We start from the raw sequence: 21,839 nt of genomic DNA on the forward strand, positions 1-21,839 counted from the left end.
CTGAGCACTTACTCAGAGTTAGTGAACCCATCACCAACAGGCATGCTCTGTGCGCTCTGTGGCACAGAGTGGTACTCACCCCCGTCTATATCGTCTATACCACCAGGCCCGTCTGTACCACCCCACTGCCCCCACTTTCCAGGCCGGGCAGCCCACATGACTGGTGTGGGACAACGGGATGTGGACAAAACTGACTCCTATCACTTTCAGGGTAAAGAACAGAAGAACCAGCACCTGACAAGTCCTGCAAACCCCGGGACAAAGTCACCATGAGGAGTAGATTCCTGCCAGAGTCTTTGTGTAAGTGAAGCACAGGCTTTTATGTGTTAAACCAATTGGACTACTGGGGAAACCGTACTGCAGCAAAGAGCTGTCCTACCGTGACTAACACATTCTCTAACATACATCTCTGCGTGAGCATATACCACTATAAAGTAGCTGGTTAAATTCCAAGACCCAGAGCCTGACTGGGGCCCAAGCGCTAAAAGGCCCCACTGACTTTTTTTAAAATTTATTTACTTTGAGAGAGAGAGAGAGAGAGAGAGAGTGCACGCACAAGCAGGGGAGGGGCAGAGAGAGAATCCCAAGCAGGCACCACAGCTTTCAGCACAGAGCCTGACTCGGGGCTTGATCTCACCAACTGTGAAATCATGACCTGAGCCAAAAGAGACTCTTTTTTTTCTTCTTAAATGTTTATTTTTTGAGAGAGAGACAGAGCATGAGTGGGGGAGGAGCAGAGAGAGAGGGAGACACAGAATCCGAAGCAGGCTCCAGGCTCTGAGCTGTCAGCACAGAGCCCGACGCGGGGCTCGAACCCACGAACCGTGAGATCACGACCCGAGCCGGAGTCAGATGCTCCAACCGACTGAGCCACCCAGGCGCCCCAAGAGACTCTTAAGCAAGTGAGCCACCCAGGTGCCCCTAAAAGGCCCCAGTGACTTTTAGAATTACCACCCCATTCTCCAGAAAGTTCCACCACCTCAGCAGGCCAACTTACAGAATCTGCAGAAACATGCTCTCCCATGGGGCCCGCTACATGGCCTGACTCATCTAAAATGAAAACCTCAAAATGCTAAAGGTTAATAACTGAAGGGACAAACACAATGGACGACCCGCAGAATCAGAGACACAGGGTGAATGAGGGAGTCATCAAGTAAGGAATAATGATTTTCAAAATGAGCTATGCAGAGGTGCCTCCGAGTCTCCCAGAGTGTGAGGATTCCAAGGGAGGGCACAGACTTTCTCGCCACCCACAACCCACCCCAACAAAGCCCACCTAACCGAACCAGCCGAGATGACCTGTTCTACGCATTTCGCTACCATGTCACCATTTTCTCAGAGAAAAGGCAAGACTGGCTCGATTGGGACTCTCAGTTTTCCCACTTACCACGTGTCCCTGGACAGGTCACTTCTTCCCCCCGGAGAGTATATCTATCAATCGGGCAATAACGCTTACCTTGCAGGCCTAGCATGAGAAATTAACTAAAATGATTGCACAAAACTGCCGGAGGTACTGTAGACAGTCAACAAATACTCTTTCTCTTCCCCACCAGCATAAATACTGGCCAAATAAGTCTGCTGCACATGGGGCTGGAAATGTTTATTCTGCAATTAGTAATATGAGAGTGCCTTTTCTAAAACCTTTTGGTGGGAGCCCAAAATCTCTAGGTAAACTAGAGAATAACACCATTTGCCCCAAAATGGAGTGATCCAATTCAAGTATTTAGCGAGCACCAAAAAGACAGCAGATTTCTCACCAAGCAGGAAAAACCCCTCAGAATCAGCAAACTTCTCCTCTTCTTCCCCATGCAACAAAATAAATAGGGGAAATAACCCAAAAACCTGGCAGATGGCCTCACAAGGCACACACAAAATGCCTAGACGTGAAGGGTCTCCAGACCACTAACTAGCATCACTGGTACAATCACCCACCATCTCACCGTCAAGGTTGAGGAGAGTGGCGTAGCACCTTCCACCGTAATAACGAAAACTTCCTTCGCTGTGGAAACTAAGGCAGGCACTTTGTATATGCCATCACTTTTAATATCCAGAATAAATTGTATAGGTTGGGGCAGGGGTCTGTGACAGCGACAGCTTAACAGCCCAGCCCATTTTTGCGCTGGTTTCTTCAGGTCCCTTCAGGGAACTCCTCCCCTGCCTCCATCAGACACAGTGGGGTGCCACCTCCTCATGGTGAGCTTCTCAGGGTCTCTGAGACAGATGACCACAAGCTGGGCGGCTCACATCAACAGAAGTCATTCCCTCACAATCCTGGAGGACAGGAGTGCAAAATCGAGGTGTTGATAGGGTGCTTCCTTCTGGAAGCCTCTCCTGGAGACTCTCCAGGAGACTCCATCCCTGCCTCTTTCCTAGCTTCTGGGGGCTGCTGGCAATCCCTGGCGTTCCTCCAACCTCGCCTGTCTTCACACGACCTTCTCTACGTCTCCTCCTCTTATAAGGACAATGTCATTAGACTTCGGGCCCACCCAGATAATCTAGCATGGTATCCTCTCAAGATCCTCAAATTCATTACAACTGCAAAGACCCTTTCTCCAAATAAAGTCACATTCACAGGTTCGGGGTAGACGAATCTTTGGGGGGACCACCATTAACTCACTACACCTCACTACAGGGGTCTACGCTAGCCACTCAGAGCACCCCACGCCCACCTCTACCCCAAACCCTCAACCCAGCCATGTAACCCAGGCGGGTCCATGCAGTTTACTAAATGGACAGAGAGAGAGGGCTGTAACCAGCACTAATAGAAACACAATGCAGGGGCGCCTGGGGAGCTCAGTCAGTTAAGTGTGCAATTCTTGATCTCAGCTCAGGTCATGATCTCACGGTTTGTGAGTTCGAGCCTTGCATCAGGCTCTGTGCTGACAGTGCGGAGCCTGCTTGGGATTCTCTCTCTCTCTCTCTCTCTCTCTCTCTCTGCTCCTCCCCTGCTAGCTTGCTCACTCTGTCTCTCTCTCTCAAAATAAATAAATAAACTTGAAAAAAAAAGAAACACAATACAAACCACATATGTAATTTAAATGTTTCTAGTAGCCAGAAAGTAAAAAGGAACAGGTATAATACATTTTATTTAACCCAATATGTCCAACGTAGGGTAGTTATGGTCCTGGTCTTAAAAGAGTTTACAAAAGAGGCCCCAAACATGGGACTAGTTACTGCAACCCAGAACAGCTGAGGAAATAAAACCGACAAAGGCAGGACCAAAGAGCTCCAACTCACAAGCCATGAAGCCAAGTAAAAAAGGACCTTTCTTCAGCTTCCGATGGAAGAACCAAGAGTAGAAAAGGCAGATTTTCTGACATGCAACCAACACGTGCCTTGAATACCCCCCCACACACACCATGATCCCAGCCTGGGTAGCAGGGCTACTGCTGAGTTCTGCTCACGGGTGAAGCTAGGGCAATGCCAACTCGGTGGGGGATGCCCCGCACTCAGGGATTTCCAAGGCCATCTTGCCAGAGGGCTGTCTGTGACAACAGTGGTTTTAGCAAACTGCAGGCTTCTAGGAAAGGGCAGGAACAGACTCCCCTCCCCAAGGGATGGCGGGGGGGGGGGGGGGTGAAGGTCACAGTATTAGGACTATCTAAAAGAACATGAGAAAGGTGCACCTTAGAAAAATATGAGGATATAAGAACCCAATCTTTCAACAGGAGGTGCACCAGCCAAAGAATCTTAGGTCTTCATGAGTAACTTTCTGTTCTTAATATTGAGAGCCTACTGGGTACTAGCCCAGGACAGCCCTTTTTTATAAATGTTACCACATTTAGTCCTCACAATAATCCACTGAGGTGGTTATCGCCTCCATTTTGCAGATGAAGAAACTTGAGATCAGAGAGGTTAAAGTGACACTGCTGAGAAACAGCCTGGGTCTGGTCCCAAGTCACTCTGCTTCCAGAGCTGTCACTCTCCCCCCCTCTGACTCCACCTTCCCGTTGATGCCTGTATTTCCCCACCATGTGACCTCATGACTCTGACCTTGGGGGAAAGAACCAGTCATAGCTCTAAGTAGACCATGGGAACCCCAAGAGAATGATTTTCTAGATTTTTTTTTGTATGAAATTTCCCAACCAATATGAAAACCAGAACCTGAATGATAACGGACTCCCCTGGGGTCAGCAGTAGCCTTAGGGTCTCCATCAACAGCTTCCAAACTGAGGTCCCCGGTGGCTGGGAACATCAAAGATTCCCAGGGCTAGTTCAAAGGGGCCAACCAAACGTGTCCACTTGCCTAAATGCCCAGCGCTCGGCACATCAAATGTCTCTCTTCAAACACATTAGTGTGGTAACAATAACTACATCCTTCCGAAGGAATCTCTCGCAGATATAAAGTCTTTCATTAATGATTTAATACAGATTATTATTTAATAATTGCAGTTTGGTAACAAGCTATGTCAAAACATCTGGTTTGTGGGAGAATATTCGGCAAGAAGTCTTTGGCTGGGTTAGACAGAACGGAAGTAGACTGGGATTTATCAGCCCTGTGTCATCCACACTTGGGAAGCTGGAAACCGCCTCCGTGAGGCCCAGTGGAAGGGCCCAAGTTTACCATTAAAAACATAACATTCCTCATGCTGTCATTCTCCCAAACTGCTTAACAAACCTCACATTTTTTCATTAACGTTCACGGCGGGGGAGCTAGGTGAATGAGAATTTCCATGTCATATACGTAAAGAGAAACAGTGATCCCATTTCTAAAAGGAGTAACTCAAACCAACTAATCACCAGTAGATTAGTTCCCAGCACGACCTTGCCCATCCAGATAAAGTCAATGGCGAAAAGGTAAGACAAATGCCAGGGAGCCCTGGTGGTAATTCCCTGTGCGGTTTGACTTTCTATGGGTCCAATATTTCTCTATAAGAAGCCTCAATTTCCCCAGCAACGGAATGGGGAGAATATCTACTACCTGGTAATGAAGACATAGCCATAAATGACTTTGGACTGCCTAGATAATCAGCATTATGCAAACTGACATAGCAACCATTACAAAGCAACTAAACACGGTTATAAATCTTATAAAAATACTTCCGTGGAAATTAAGGCTCAATTAAGAGGCTCCGTATTAAAAAAAAAAAAAAAAATCTCGATCACCTTGTTATTTTAAAGACAACAGTATTTAAAGCCAGCATAGCCACTCCTAGAGAAGGGATATGCTCAACTAATTGAACAGTAGAAACCAGGGTAAGGTAGAAGGGCCCCCAGTCACCCCTGGGCTGAATACAAACAGGCCCATCAGGTGACCCACCTCAAAATATCCATAAGCCCTTGCTGACCAATGGGCTACTTACACCCAGATGCAGCACGGAAAAAAGGAAAATTCCATATGTTCCCATACCTCCTCACCTTCCCCCATAACTACAGCCCCCCACCACTGTCTCCTGGCAGACAGTCTCTCCTTTGCTGTCCTGCCTGCTGTTCCTGTGCAGTGAGTGTATTCAATAAACTTCTATCCCCTTTGTTCTGCCTCGGGTGAATTCTTTCACAGCCAGCGCGGGCCTCCACCTGATCGGGTCGTCCCCCACGATACAGGACCTTTCCGTAACAGTCTTGATAAAGCTCCACATCAATAAACAGCTAGCTAACAAGAGGGGACAAGAGGGGCGCCCGGAGGGCTCAGTCTGTTAAGCATCTGACTTCAGCTCAAGTCATGATCTCATGGTTTGTGAGTTCGAGCCCTGCAGCGGAGCTCTCTGCTGTCAGCTCAGAGCCTGCTTCGGATGCTCTCCCGCTCTCTCTACCCCTCCCCCCCCTCACTCACGCTCGCTCCCTCTCTCTCTCGAAAATAAATAAACATTTAAAAAAATAAAATAAGAAGGAAGAAGACAAGGACAGACCCGGCAAAACAGATGCAAGACAGGCTGGAATCAAGAGACCAGGAGATCCCTCCCCAGGGGAGAGCCGCTGACTCAAGAACCTCGTCCCAGGTATCACATCAACTCCCTATTTCTCTGCAAGAGTTACAAGGCCCAGTATAGCTTATAAATTCTCTTTCACGCACGGCACCTAGGAAAAACCTGAGCTAACCCGACTCAACATAACTTTGCTTATCCCAGGGCCGTCAGAAGAGGCAAAAGAACAACAACTGCCTAAAACAAACGGACCAGAAACTTGGAGACTCACCATTCCAACGCTCGTGTAACTTAAAAAGATATCTGCACCCCCGTGTTCACTGCAGCTTTGTTCACAATGGCCGAGACACGGGGGCAACCTCAGTGTCCACCAACGGACGAATGGATGAAGAAAAAGTGCTTCAATACTAAACCGCTTGACGCAAAAGCAGCATCTAAACTAAAAGAACTCCTCTCTCTCCCTAACCCGAGGCACTTGGACGGCTAGAGAAATAGTTCTGAGTGTGGGTGTTTAAAATTTAAATGTTTCGATGAGCTGACTCTCGCGGGCTCAGCAAGTGATCAATTTACCCTTTACCAGTCTTTGCCCGCTTAGTAATTCGCTCCAGGGACCTTCCGCGTAGGTGAAGACCATGAGGCTGTGAAAACATGGCAAACCCTGCCAGGACTGACACGCAGAGGGACCCTCAAGTCTAGGGCACTGGGTCCAGCCACAGGTGCCAAGCACAGCAGTGCTGGGGACCCAAAGATGTGTGAGAAGCAGCCCCAACTGAATCAAGGAGCTTAGTTCGCCAAGAAGAGCCGACGGAAGCAGGAAAACGTTCAACGGGCATCAGTCCGGGCCACACATCACGTGACTGTTACAGACACAAAGGATGAGGCTGCTCTGCCTTGGACCGCCCCGGCCCTGGACAAGGGCTGGGTGGAGGAGCTCTGCACTGCAGGTATGCAAACCTCCAGGGACGATGAGGCTGGGGACAGGCAGGATCCAGTACACAGAGGGCTACAGTTTGGATCTTTGCCTTTGATGGACTGGGGGACGTGCCTCACGGCCATTTCCCTTCCTCCCAAAAATGTAAATGAGCGCCTAGCTTTTTTAAAGGGGCCAGCATCTCCTGCATCACCCCGGCACATCTGGGATAGTCAGCCATCACGAATCAAGAAACAGACCTCGCTCTGGAACACGTTCCATGGAGCTGCCCACATGAGAGGCTGCAGCCCTGCAAACTGGCATCCACAGCACAGAGTGGCCACTGTGGACGCGGAGGGACGGGCGGGGCTCCTGGCTCGATACCGCTGCCGGTTTTCCCGAAACATGCACCCTAAGGGGTCACGTAGGAGCTCTCCCTACCTGGCCTCTCCAGGATACCTGTGATTCTTCTTTCAGAGCTGCTTGGGAGGATGAGGCATGTTTCCTGTAACGTACTAGCCCAGTGAAGCCATCTACCCCTGTACCCTTTCTTGCCCTAAAACAAGTTTTCAGAAGTAAAATTCTAGTCCTTGGTCTTTTTCCCTTCGTGATGAACTCCCATATATACCCCCTGTGATGTGTTTTCTCCTCCCGTAATCACTAAGAGGGCTCCCAATGTGACCTCAGCACAGTGCTTACTCTCGTTTGTAGCAGAAGGTGGCTATGTGACTACACGCTGGCCCATGGGATATAGACAGAAGTCCTGTATGTGACTTACAGGAAGGGCCTTTGAGAAGAAGAAGCTCATTCTTTTTTTTTTAAGTTTATTTATTCATTTTAAGGGAGCACGCACAAGCAGGGGAGGGACGGAGAGAGGGAGGGAGAGAGAATCCCAAGCAGGCTCCACCCTGTCAGCACAGAGCCCGACATGGAGCTCGAACTCACAAACCCGTGAGATCATGACCTGAGCTGAAACCAAGAGCCGGACACTTAACCAACTGAGCCACCCAGGTGCTACAAGAAGGAGCTCATTCCGGGGCGCCTGGGTGGCGCAGTCGGTTAAGCGTCCGACTTCAGCCAGGTCACGATCTCGCGGTCCGAGAGTTCGAGCCCCGCGTCGGGCTCTGGGCTGATGGCTCAGAGCCTGGAGCCTGTTTCCGATTCTGTGTCTCCCTCTCTCTCTGCCCCTCCCCCATTCATGCTCTGTCTCTCTCTGTCCCAAAAATAAATAAACGTTGAAAAAAAAAAATTAAAAAAAAAAAATAAATAAATAAATAAAAAAAAAGAAGGAGCTCATTCCACTTAGGGCCTTCCTCCTTCCTGCAGGCTGGAATTCAGATGACGTGGCTGGTACTCAAGCAGTCGCTCTGGGCCATGGAGGAGCTAGCAGAGGAATGTGTAAGAAAGGGAGCCTGGGCCCCTGAGGACTTGGAGCCACCGAGCCCCTCTGAATCACCTACCTCCAGAAAGCTCTGCAAGCCACTCAGTGGGCTAAGCGCATGCCTGAGTAATGGAATTTTCATGCTATAAATCAAGTTACTAAATTTGGCTTGAGTTGCAGTAGACTGAGAGCACCCAAACAAAACACGTTTATAAATACATTTAAGCACACATATTTCCAAGACTCCAAGAGTAATAAAAAGCCAAAGCAATACAACTAAACATGCACACACACACACACACACACACACACACACACACACACACACAGGCATGCATATGCACATACACACACACAGACCACTGAAGTCACTGTCCACCCTGCCACACAACAGAATTCAACTCACACAGACTCTTCCGGGAGAAGTTCCATTTGTTCCAACATTGTCTCAGATCCTTCAAAGAGTCTTTCACACCCCCACTACACTGAGCTCCTGGAGAGAAGAGACTGGGCATTATTCAACTCAGTAGCCCCAAGTGCCTAACACAATGCCTGGAACATAGTAAGTTTGATAATGAATGAAATAAAATTCACCCACTGGCCCAGGAAAAGGGAAAAGAGTGTACACAGACATATCAACATCTTCCCTCTTGGTGGTATCTATGTCTGTTTCCTGTAAACATACTCATCCATTCCCCGAAGGCCCCCACCCCTCTCTATTGTAGACACTCCCCCTACAGAGGTTCCCCACCCCACCCTCCAGCTCACATCACCTGCTGTGAGGGAGAAATCTTCTAGCCCCACCACCTAGAAGTCCTGGGTCATCTCCACCAACCTTCCTTTTCCTACTAGAACACTGACCATCCACACTTCTGAAAGAGTTGGATCCACCGAATTAATCCCTATAACAATCCTTTTCTCGATTGTGAAGGGACAAGAGGATCCAACTGCATACACTTCCAAGTTCAACTTCTACCATGATTACAATTCACTGGCAACAAGGTTAGAGAACCACCTGGCAGGTTTATTGCCAACATCACTTCAGTCAGCCCTCATGGCCCGCAACTCTGGGACCAGCCTATTTCTCCTTCAGGGCCTGGGCTCAGGTCCCCCGCCAGCACCCTATACTCTGCGAAATGAAAGCCCTCTGACTCCTCCTACCCGATAGCAAAATGGTCCCCACTCTGCATCACCGGACTCTCCAGCCCTACCAAGGCATATTCTAAACAGCCATTCTCCTGAGCCTGGCCACTCAATCCCTTACTTGTTCTAAGAAGTTTTTACCCCATCAGCATGCCCAAACAACACTAAAATTCTTTTTTAGTGTCACATCCTTCCACTTAAAGAAAAAAAAATCCCTCATTACCCCCTCTTCCTCCAGGCCAGCCCCCTCTGCCCCAGCCCACGGCCAGGTTCCAATCCCCCCCCCCCGCCACCATGAATGACCGCATCCTCATACCTGTCCACCCTGCGCAGCTCAGTGCCCAAGATTACACCACACTGGCACACCACTGCATATATTGCTTGCTGTGGCTATACCCATCATCTTTTTTTTTTACACTTAAAAAAAATGTTTATTTATGTATTTTGAGTGGGGGAGGTAGAAAGAGAGAGAGAGAGAGAGAGAGAGAGAGAGAGAGAGAGAGAGAGAGAGAGAGAATCCCAAGCAGGCTCTTTGTGCTGTCAGCGCAGAGCCTGATGCTGGGCTTGGTCTCAGGATCATGAGATTACAACCTGAGCTGAAATCAAGAGTGGAATCCTCAACCAACTGAGCCACCCGGGTGCCCTCCCCATTGTCTTTTAATGACTATTTAAATCCTCTACTCGCAGCAGACCAATCGGTCCATAACAACTTTTGTGAAAGGAAATGGGATACTGGGATGGGGGAGGGGGGTGGGTGGAGACAGAAACTACAGGTAATAAAATTGACCGAAGGCTTAAGGAAGTATGAAGAGAACACAGCTGCCAGGATTCCCATCCTTCTTCCAGAGGCCTGTTCTGCATGCTCGTGCTCCCCAGGGAAGAGGACTGGTACCAATCCATCAACATCTCTCATCCCCCCACAACTTATCGTATTTCTGCATTCTACTGGGATAACACTTTCGGGTTGCAACAACACACTTGATTTCATCTAGAGGCAGTGGTGCGGCTAAAAGGCAGTATTCACCAATATGAACATAATCTCTAATAAAACACAGAATTCCAGCTCAAGGGCATGGAAGTGAAGCTGTAAATGTGCTCCCAGGCCGGCGATAGGTTATCTCAGCCTGGAGACACAGAGTGCGGACGTGAAGGCAGCAGGCAGCCTTCATATCAAGTTCAGCCATGGAATGAAGCCAGCCACCAAACGTCTCAGAGAGACACGGTCCACAACTGGCCAGGGTGACTTAGGCTCCAGGTAGGGAGTCGGAAAAGATGGGCACCTCCTCCCCATCTCTATGCAGCTTTCTCTTCCTCTACCACTCCTCGAAAGCTGGTGGGGTTTCAGAAATGGGTTCAAATATGCATAGAAATTTAAAGTAAAACGAAGGTAAGAGGTCAGACACGCTCTCAAGAAGGTGCCTACACAGTCTCCCCCTCCCCCTGGTGTCAAGCCCTTGTGTGATCACCTCCCCCTGAATGTGACTTGCTTCTAATCAACGGAAGAAGGCAAAGGTGACAGGATGTATGCGATTATGTTAGAGAAGACTACAGGGCTCCTCTTTCTCTTGCTGACTTGATGAACCAAAAGGCTATGTTGGGACAGAACAAGTAACTGAGACTCACCTCCAGCTGACAGCCAGCAAGAAAATGAGGCCTTCCTCCCGCCACCTTCAAGGAAATGAATGCTAACGACCACGTGAGTTTGGAAATGGATCCTTCCCCAGTCGAGCCTCAGAGGAGACCGCAGCCCCAGCTGACACCTTGACTGCAGCCTTGCAGAGAGCCTGGCTATGCTGCACCCTGTCTCCTGAACCACAGATGAACCAATAAATACGTGCTATGTTAAAACACTAAGTTTGCAGTGACACTGTTATGCAGCAATAAAAAAACTAATGCAAATCAAGTCAGGGGCAAGAAGGGGTTATTCAATAAATGAATGGAATGCATTGATAGCCACCTGGAAAAAAAATAAAGTTGAATCCCTGACTCACACATAACACCAAAATAACTTCCAGATGGGTGAAGGATTTAAATATGAAAAAAGAAAACAAAAGAAGAAAACAGGAGCTTTTAAATACATAATTCTGGAGCACAGAGGGCCTACACGTGACACGAAAACCCAGAAGAATTTCTTCATCTAGAAAGGATCGATAAATCTAACTAAAGTGAGAAAATCTATCTGCCACTTGTATCACAAAGGGCTGCTTTCCTTCAAAATGGCTCCTACAAATAATAAGAAATCAAAGTAGCTCCTCCACATCAACAAGAAAAGATCATTTTGAAAAGATGCTCACTCATTGTAAGAGAAATAAAATAAGGCACTAACTGTGATAGAATGCTGGTAACACAGTGGGCGGGAAAGCAGTGGGGAGACCAGCACCCTCGTTTACAGAGGGGGGAGGGGGGATTGGAACAGACTTTCTGGAGGACAATTAAGCATAACTATCAAAATATCAAATGCGCTTAACTCTTCAACTCAACAATTTCACTTCTCTAGATATTTAAAATAACCTATGTGTAAGGCTATTTAACATAACACCGTCACAGCAGAGATGGAAGTCATCCTATCTACCAATAGCAGATGGGCTAAATAATTTATGGTCCATCCAGGTAACAGAACGCCATGAATACTATAAACCATAAAAATAAATGAGGCGGCTCTTTCTGTTCTGAGAGCGAGCTCTGAAATATATTTAGTAAATAAACAACAATGACCAAAAAACAGGTGCCTCCAGAGAAGAGATGAGGGGTGGCTGGGGACTAGATCAGAGGACGCCTTTTCACTGTGTGCTCTTTTGTACCTTATGAGTATCATACCATACGGTTGTGTTTCTTTTTCAGAACATTAAAACTCAAATCAAAAAATTCATGCAAAGTTGTTGGAAAGCATAAACAATATAAAGATTTTAAATTGGGGCGCCTGGGTGGCTCGATCAAACTTTGGCTCAGGTCCAACTTTGGCTCAGGTCATGAGCTCACAGCTGGTGAGTTGAAGCCCCGCGTCGGGCTCTATGCTGACAGCTCAGAGCCTGCTTTAGATTCTGTGTCTCTCTCTCTGCCCCTCCCCTGCTCACGCGCTCTCTCTCTCTCTCTCTCTCTCTCTCTCAAGAATAAACATTAAAAAAAATTGTTTAATAAAATAAAGATTCTAAATTTATGTTATATATACAGAATACTATACATATACACAATTATATAAAGATATCTACAGACGTCATATCTATGTACTATAGATACACAGATGTATGCATACATTCGTAGTATGTATTAAACAGCTCGTCCAGAAGAACACACGAGCATCTGAGGACCGGTTTCCTCTGGGCTGGGAACTAGTATAACTGTAACTAGTAACCCAGGTAGCAAGGCAGCAGGGGTAAGAGAGGGAACTACTTTTTCACTGTATTTTCTTCCATTTTTGTACCAATTTAAAACAGACCGTTAAAAGACAGGCTTAAGCCACTGTGCTTCCTCTGGTCCTGTGTCTTTCCTCCTTTAAGACACTTTGATGGTGCCCCCCACACCTCCCTGCTACAGACTCCCAGTCTTTGTTGTCCAGTTGAAGAAGTACAGATGTCCTAAAGAGCTGAGAGCACAAAGTCACCACCTTGAAGGTGTAGACTGGCAGCACTGTCATGCCATCCCCCCGTCTGTCTGTCTCCACACAGACGCTGAGTGACCTGATGCAGGACACTTAACCCCTCGGAGCCTTGGTTGGTTCATCTGCAAAATGGGGTTATTACCCTCCTAGGTAATTCCTACCGCTTCACGATCTGCTTCACAGATTGTCACAAACTGGGTGGTGAAAAACAACGGAAATCTATTCTGTCTCACAGTTCTGGAGGCTGGAAGTTCAAAGTCAAGGTGTTGGCAAGGCTAGGCTCACTCTGAAGGCTCTCGGGAAGAATGCTTCCTCATCTCTCCCCTAGGCCCTGGTGGTGGCCAGCCCCCCTTGGCATTCCTTGCTTTGTACCCACATCACTCCAATTCCCGGCTGTGTCTTCACAGGGCCATCTTCCTCTGCGTGTCTGTGTGTCCCCTCCTCTTAAAGTCACCGGAATCAGGACCCACCCTAATCCAGTATGACCTCATCTTAACAAACTGCATTTTGCAAGGACCCCGTTTCCAAATATGGTCACACTCGCAACTGGACTGGAACATATGTTTTTGTGCATGGATGCCATTCAACCCCCCAGGAGATGGTAAGAAGATGAAAACGACGGCGACACAAAGCACCAAGAACGCGGCCGGGGCACACAGAAAACGCTCCACGGGCGGGAGCCTCATCACTGTGAGACATACAAGGGAGGAGCTCTCTCCCACACAGCAGGCTCCTTCCCAGAACATCAGGCCTGGCTTCCCCGCTCCTCATAAAAACAAAAACCGCAAGCAAGAAACCAAAAGCTAACAAGCCGGCATCCTTACGGCTGATGTGTTGTTGAGCCTTTTAAAGCAAACAAACCAGGGCTGGGTACCAAGTCACCGATGTAGATGTTTTATCAGTGGGTCTGTCTGAGGAAACCCCATACCCACACGTGGGCCCCACGCGCCTCCTCCTAGAGGAGCTGGTCTGCCAGGAAGGAGCCCCACAGGCTGCTCTAAAAGCAGAAAGGGCTCTCCCAAAGGTGTGCACTTCTGGTCCTAACATCTGGCTGCCTTCCAACTGAGCAACACGTTCCAGAAACAAAGCCCTGGAAGCCCCCGGGCTGTAGGGGAGATAAAGCCTCGGGCTGAGGCTGAATCCTGAGCAGCACACGCTGGGGCCTTCCCCGGAGAGCCAGGCCAGATGGTGCGCCCAGCGAAGCGACGCATCAATCCTGGGCAAAGCCCTTTCCCCACTCCCTCCTCGGCAGAAACCAAAACACCCATCGGGACGATCAAAGCTACTGCCCACGCTATGAGACTGACTTTGACTAGACTCATTAAGGCGTAAGCTCCCGTAGGGTGGATTTTGTCCACGGAGAATGCTTGCAAATTGGGAAGCAAGTGGCCTGGGCGAAGCTGGCCCCCGTGAACCAACTAGCCAGACAGAGCTTCCATTAAAAGAGGAAAATACCTGAAATTCTAGGTAAACCATCCTTGAAACCATCCTTGGACAGCTGTTCAAAGATTCTATTATGAGCTTTCTGCGAAGCCCTCTATGAGAGTTCACACCAGTGTGAGAGAGAGGCCTCCGCAGAAGTGAGGTGAGAAGAGCCCAGACCGAGAGGGCGGGGGCCAGGGTTCGAATCCTGCCCGCTTGGGGATCCCCCTTCCTCTCTGGGAGCTTCAGTTTTGTAAGAGGGAGAAACAAGCGCCCCAGAACCCCAGCTGCCACCTCCACGCAGGACACACAGATTCTAGGACCCAGATCCGCACACAAACTGGTAAAGCTTAGCCACGGATCAGTGCACACACTGGACACACTTAGGAAAGGATTCTTGGTAATGACAACGGCAATCTGTGGATCTGCAGATACCGTCTGCCAGGTGCCAAATGATGAGGCTGCACTTGAAGGGGTATAACCAGCTGAAACGATCACCAAGTCACAAGACAGCCAACCACACAAGTCCCCAAGGGAATCAGAAGTGCCTCGACACATCACAACGGTTACCCCGAATAAATTACAGGAGTCATTGAAAGGGCTCCCAGACAGCATGCCGATGTCATCCCAGAGTGAGGGACCCGTGCAGAGAAATAAAAAGAGGTGCCAGGCTCCACGGGAACCTCAACTCTGCGACCTAGCTCTGAGGTGACTCGGGTACACCAAACACTCATGTGGCTCCCCTTTCCCCATCTGGCAAATGGGAGCAGTAGCGCCTCTGACCCAAAGACTTCTTACAAGGATTAAGTGAAGGGCCGCTCTGCACGCATTCTTGCCAGGTGCTAAATGGTGGTCAGTCTGCCCCCTCCACTGCCCTTCTTCCCTCCCTCCTCTCTCTGGCTTTCCTCCCTGCTCCTGTGTTCACGAGATCCCTCCGCAGCTCCTGTGGACACAGTCAGGGCTCCCTGCCCTGGAACACTCTTCTCTAAATCCTTAATACACACAGGCCTAAACACTAGGCACCTGCATCCTCCCCCTCCCCCCACGACGTGCCATGCAGCTTCCCTCCCCTTCCCCAAAGGAAATCACCTCTGGAGACGCAACAGCCTCTCCCAGCGGGTCCCAAATGTGTGTGTGAAAACACCCAGACACTGCAAGATGTTCACTGCACTTTAGGAGCAACGGCCATGAACTCTCCTTACAAGTAATCTGTTCCATGTAAAGGACCATCTTTACTCTGAGGATGAGAAACTCCTACATTTTTTTCAGTAAAACGTGACTTCTTATATAAAACAGCGATATAATAAAGGGTGGGTTTTGTTTTTTTTTTTTACGTTGTTCTCACGCGATCAAATACAAGTAGGTGACCCAACATCAGGAGCCCACCCATTTTGGGTTTATTTTTCATAATTTTACTGATCCAGAAATCCAAGTCTGGGAATCGCCTGATGCCTGGTGGCCTACACTTCGTCCCCAGCTCAATGGCTTGACCCTCACTTACAAAGCCAGCGTCTGCTCTCACCATTGCAGGGAAACGGCTCAATCGAAGATATCCAAATCCAGGCCCCTTCCCTGCAGCTTGCATCTGGCGGTGTGAGCGAGGCAGTGTTCGCTGCACTCAGATATAGTGGAGCCTGCATAGTAGCCAACTCCCGTGTGCTACACAGCCTCAATCTAGGCCACGGCCTCCCAACCTCCGTCACACAAGCCCAAGCTCTCGCTGGCCTGTGCGGCCCTCATCACCACCCCACCCACAGAAGCCGGGAAAGCCCAGGGCCCGCAGCCTATTCTTTGCCCACATCCTAGCAAGTTGCTTGCTTCTCTGAGCATCAGTCTCCTACCAGGTCAAGTAAGCGATGGCCACGGTACCTATCTCATAGGGGGTTAGAATAAGGCACTTTCCACAGTGCCTGGGACACAGGAAGTGCCAATAACTAGGACACAGGAGGTGCCAGTAACTGGGAACACGGTAAGGAGGGGTATTCATAGTACAGCATGCCCTCTTTCTAGCTTTTGCCCCCACCACTCCTGGAGACTCCAGCAAAACTGTCGTCTTTGGGGCTCCCCAATTATTCTTCATACTTTCCCACCTCTGGGACTCTGCCCATGCCAGCCTGGCACTCCAGCCTATCTTCCACTCGTTCCTCCAAGCCCGTGTCAGGACCTCCTTCACGATCCTTGCTTATCCATCGCAGGAGGAGTAAGTGTGGACATCCTCTGAATTCTACCGCGTCTGGTCCATGCCACTCTTGTGACCGTACAGCTCTTCACACTAAGACCCGATGCCTTACTCAGACCTAGATAGAATCTGCACATTCTCCCTCTGTTCCTGCGTTCTTTCCTCAAAGTCAGGGGGAAACTCTGGATGTCCAGCAGGACTTGCTACAGTGTCCTACAAGTAAGTGAACGATAAATAATTGTTCTAAGAAGCCCCTGTGACATAGTCCCCAATCTATCATTTTATCTTTTTTTTTTAAATGTTTATTTATTTTTGAGACAGAGAGAGACAGAGCATGAATGGGGGAGGGTCAGAGAGAGAGGGAGACACAGAATCTGAAACAGGCTCCAGGCTCCGAGCTGTCAGCACAGAGACGGACGCGGGGCTCGAACTCACGGACCGCGAGATCAGACCTGGGCCGAAGTTGGACGCTTAACCGACTGAGCCACCCAGGCGCGCCCCCCAATCTATCATTTTAAAACAGATAGGCAGATACAGGATGAAGACCTCCTATGTCCCATGTGAAATTTCTCCTAAGACCAAAGCTAGCAATGGTTTATATGTGTACACATGCACACACACACACACACACACACACACACACACACACAAGGCTGTGTGTATACACACATGTCCATCCCCAACTCTCAGGCAATGCATGTGAATGGTAATTAAAATTCAAATCCAGTGGGATTTAAATCCAACGTCCTTAAGGCCTGGCCCACTCAGTCAGTGCATGACTACTTTGCTCTCCCGTTAACATTTACAACTTTGTACTTCTGACTTCTGGGTTGTTTTGCTTGTCCTCTTTGGGTTTAATCTTTACCACATTATTTTCCTACCTTCATCTGACTCACCTTCTCCAAGTGGCAGTGTTATTTATTTATTTTACAAAGGCAGCCTTTACTCTGGTTTTTTTTCCCCCATCTCCTACGCCCCCACCAGGTTTCTAAATCCACTCAATGGCCTTTTTATGGTACCGTATGTGTGCAAATAACTCAAGTCCACAGAGATTCCATTGCTTCCCATTCTGTCCTCACCCTCCATTTCTCAAAGAAATGAAAATTATTTCAATAGGAAAGGGAACAGGCAGGAGTTCCTCGAAGCCCCTTTAAATGTGCTTAAAGAAAGGACGTTTCTCGTTCAAAATCTCTGAGGCTCTTCTGTTCACCTTAGGAACTCATGTAAAAGGAAGTGCTCCGGAGAACCCAAGCAACTCAATGAACCTCCCAGAAGCAAGCTGGGAGGTTGCAATTCCCCAGAAGTCAGAGCAGAAACAACATAGGGAAATTTACCATCAGTCACTTACTCTGCAGGCTGGCTCTGCAGGGTACACACACCCCCTTCAATGCAAAATTTACTATGGAAGAAAGTCGTCTGCAGCAAGACAATGAACGGAGTGAGCCCTGTGAACCTGAAGCAGAACTCTAACATATTCGGAATTCTCCGGACTCTGCCTCTAGAATTGAACTCAGCGCCGAACCTTCAATATATCCCAGGTTATGCAGGGGAATACCCCCTGGAACTTGTCGGCTAGCTCAAGTTCAAACTTCAAACACTTGTATATTTCAGAGCCACCAACAGAAAGAAAACTACGAATGTAGTTCAGAAGGACCAGGAAGGGGGGGAGATGCGAAAAATACATTTTTAAAAGTCAGTGTGAAAATGAGTCAGAAAAACCCGACTTCGGGTTCATGAAATTTTAAGACTGAAAATGTCAGAATGACCAACAGTCCTCATCTCTGTTTTAAGACCAAACAGGATCATAGTAGTCACTGGTTAAAAATATTCTCATGGCTCTTAGTATAAAATTCAAAAGCCTTGACATAACCTGCTGTACAAACAAACTGAAGCACATACGTAGGTAGAAACTCATATATTCATTCAACAAATGTTCACTGAGAGCACCCACATCAGTGCCAACACGGGATCCTGGCATAAATGACACCCCCAGCCCTCAAACCCAGTCTCAGAGCATGGACTGGTAAGCAGGTGGGTGCTGATGAAGTACCAGGCGCTGGGCTAAGAGGCACCTTGCATGCATGACCTTGTCCACTCTTCCCAAGAGTGCTATGAGGCTGGCATTATTCTCATCTCCCTTTTATAGGTTAAAGAGCTCACTGAAGCATAGAGAGTCTCTATAACCAGCCTAAGGCCAACAGCCAGTATCTGAACCCAGATCGTTTTGGTTAAAGAGCCTGCCTTCTTGAACCCTATACCTCCATCAGAAGTGGGGCCCAGAAAGTGGTCCCACAGCTTTGCTGGTTTGCTCACAAACTTAGTTCAGTGATCTCAGCAGCCCTCACAGAGTAAAGCTTCCTTCTAGATGCTGTGACACAGAAGCACCCAGAATCCATGTGAAAAGGAAACATTCTACTCCCGGGCAGAACTAGACCTTATCAGCCAGCCCTAAACCTGGAGTTCCGGTCCTGAACTCTGGTGGTTGTGGAACAACCACCCATTACCTGCAACGTGCCAAATGCCCTCAGGCTTCTCTATCTACATCCAAATGGGGGTAGATGAGGGGGTGGGGCAGGCTGAAGACTGGCCACAGCCTACCACACTCCCCTCCCTACTTTTCAGGGGAAAAGACACTAAAACCAAGGCAAGTTACTGCTTTGTGCTCTTGGGAAACTAAGAACTCTTAATTCTAAATATTGGAAGACGTGGGGAAACAGGTGCGGTAACAACCTAAAGGTCTCCTTAAGGGATGAATAAACAAAGTGCAGTATATTCATACAATAGAGTATCTTACAGCAGTTTAAAAACCACATCTATATTGGGGCACCTGGCTGGCTCAGTCAGTAGAGTGTGCGACCCTTGAACTTGGGGTCGTGAGTTAGAGCCCCACACTGGGCGTAGAGTTTACCTAAAAAAATACACCTATACACGGCAACATGGATGGACCTCAATATTATAAGAATAAATGAAAAAGTAAACTGAAAAATATGCTCAGTATGACAGCATTGATGTACACTCTGAAACATGTATAAGGGGCGCCTGGGTGGCTCAGTCGGTTAAGCATCTTACTCTTGGTTTCGGCTCAGGTCATGATCTCAGGTCATGAGCTCGAGCCCCGTGTCAGACTCCACGCCAACAGTGTGGAGCCTGCTTGGGATTCTCTCTCTCTCTTTCTCTCTCTCTCTCTGCTCCCCCCCAAAAAATAAATAAACTTAAAAAAACTGAGATTATGAAATATTACTCAGCCTTTAAAAGAGAAGGAAATCCTGGCACTTGTGGCGGCACGGATGGACTGTGAGGCAATTATGGAAAGTGAAATAAGTCAGACAAAGACAAATACTGTATGATCTCACGTATATATGGAATCATAAAACAAAATAAAAACAAACAAACAGACAAAAAACCCCAAAACCCGAACTCATAGAGAAACAGAACAGATTGGTGGCTGCCAGAGGCAGGGGGTGGGGGTGGAAAAATGGGTGACAGAGGTCAAAAGGTACAAACTTCCAGTTATAACAGCAGTTAAGTCCTGGGGATGTAACGTATAGCACAGTGATTCCAGCTAATAACACGGTGCTCAGAGGACAGATCTTAAAACTTCTCATCACAAGAAAAGAAAATCTGCAACTCTGCCAAGTGATGGATGTTAAGTGAACTTACTTAGTGATCATTTTGCAGCATATCCATATACCAAATTTTTAAAAAGGCAGCTTAATTCTGTGGTTGGGAGTTGAATATGGGAGGACAGCTTTCGAGACAAGGAGATTCACTGGCAAGGTCCTGAAGGGTGAAGAGGAAACTTTCTTTGAGAAACTGTACAAACACAGACACGGTCTAAATCAACGGTAGGACCAGACAGTAAACAAGGGCACACACTCCACACATAACGGCTGCATTTAGCTGTGGGGGAGGAATGAGCCGCGCAACACCATCCTTTCTCAGGCAAGCGGGCCAGAACCGTTTCTAAAAACGCAACAGGAGACAGGGATCCCTCAGGCACCAACAGCACCTCCAAGAAAGTCAAAGCAAGGGTTATTTGTCTCAGCTGACCCCACCGGCAAGGTGAAGGGAGTACTCCCACCGAGGCCTAGATGCCTGGGTACAGAGACTGCTGGAAGGGACAGGGGAGGGAGGGTCCACCTCTGTACAGCCCTCCTGCACAGTCCCTGCTAGGATCTGCAAACCAGATTAAAAGCAGAGCACACATTTTCAAATGACTCAAGAGGAGTTGTGTTGTTATTACTGTCTTCCGTTTAACGTAGAATGATTTCAGCCTTTTTCCCTCTAATAGGTAACACTATCCTACCAATCTGAATGGGGAAGGGAGCATAGTGGTTTCCTCTCTCGCAACTCTTGTAAACCATTGCTGTGAAATGTAAGGGGAGTTAATTCATGGGAAGGGAGGGATTGAAGTGTTGGGCAGACAAGAAGGGCCAATGCTCGGCAACAAGTTTTGGAAGAAAAAGCAACAGCAACAGCAATGATCAGGTCAGACACCGAGGGTCCTGAGAGAAGCTACAGGAAGAGGCCTCACCAACCCACTTGTACCGAATCTCGAGCTTTTGGTGAGTGGGGACCATTAGGGCCAGATTTGATGAACTTAGAAAAATCAGGAAATGCCATGTTGTTCCCCAAACACCACGGGACAATTTATCTCTCTCTCTGTCTCTCTCTCTCTCTCTCTCTCTCTCTCTCTCTCTCTCTCTCTCACACACACACACACACACACACACACACACACTCTATATATAAATTTGAATCATTCTGTCTCATAAAATTTTCCTTTCCATGTAAGAATTATTCTTCTAGAGTGGTGCTATCCAAAAGAACTTCCTGAGATGATGGAAATGTTATGCATCTGAGCTGTGGAAGAAGGTAGCCACCAGCCACCTGAGGCTATTGAGCCCTTGAAATCTGCGTGGAGTGAAGGAAGAATTTAATTTCTGATCGATTGTATTTCATCTTAACCCGTTTACACTGAAGTAGCCACATGTGGCTAGGGGACAGCTTACTGAAAGTACAGGCCTGCAGCATCCTTCTCAGTCTGCCTAGTATTTTAGCATTTGATGTAACAGCTCACTTTCTCATGAGTCTTTTGTTTGCTTCCAGCGTTTCACCATTAAAAACAATGCTGCCACACACATGATCCTAGCTGAAAGTTTGTACACATCCCACACTATCAGGATAAAGTCCTAACAGGAGAATTGTGGAGTCAGTAGGTAATTATGGTTCTAGGTTTTTCCTACATGTTAACACCATCCACTTATAATAACATAGATACAAACAGCATCATACCTATTATTAGCTGTTCTTTTTAATACTTATTTGTTTTGAGAGAGACA

General features: G+C 47.9%; 1 protein-coding gene and 1 non-coding gene across 3 annotated transcripts in view; both read right to left on the minus strand.

Annotated features, from left to right (window-relative positions):
* Positions 1–21,839, minus strand: part of LDLRAD3 (low density lipoprotein receptor class A domain containing 3) — a 240,536-nt gene that overhangs the window by 204,726 nt on the left and 13,971 nt on the right. The gene's annotated exons all lie outside the window — the stretch shown is intronic.
* TRNAR-CCG (transfer RNA arginine (anticodon CCG)) lies at positions 795–880 on the minus strand. Its single transcript has one exon. It is a non-coding gene; the product is annotated as a tRNA-Arg (tRNA).

The sequence above is a fragment of the Acinonyx jubatus genome, chromosome D1, assembly GCF_027475565.1.
Source record: "Acinonyx jubatus isolate Ajub_Pintada_27869175 chromosome D1, VMU_Ajub_asm_v1.0, whole genome shotgun sequence".
NCBI lineage: Eukaryota > Metazoa > Chordata > Mammalia > Carnivora > Felidae > Acinonyx > Acinonyx jubatus.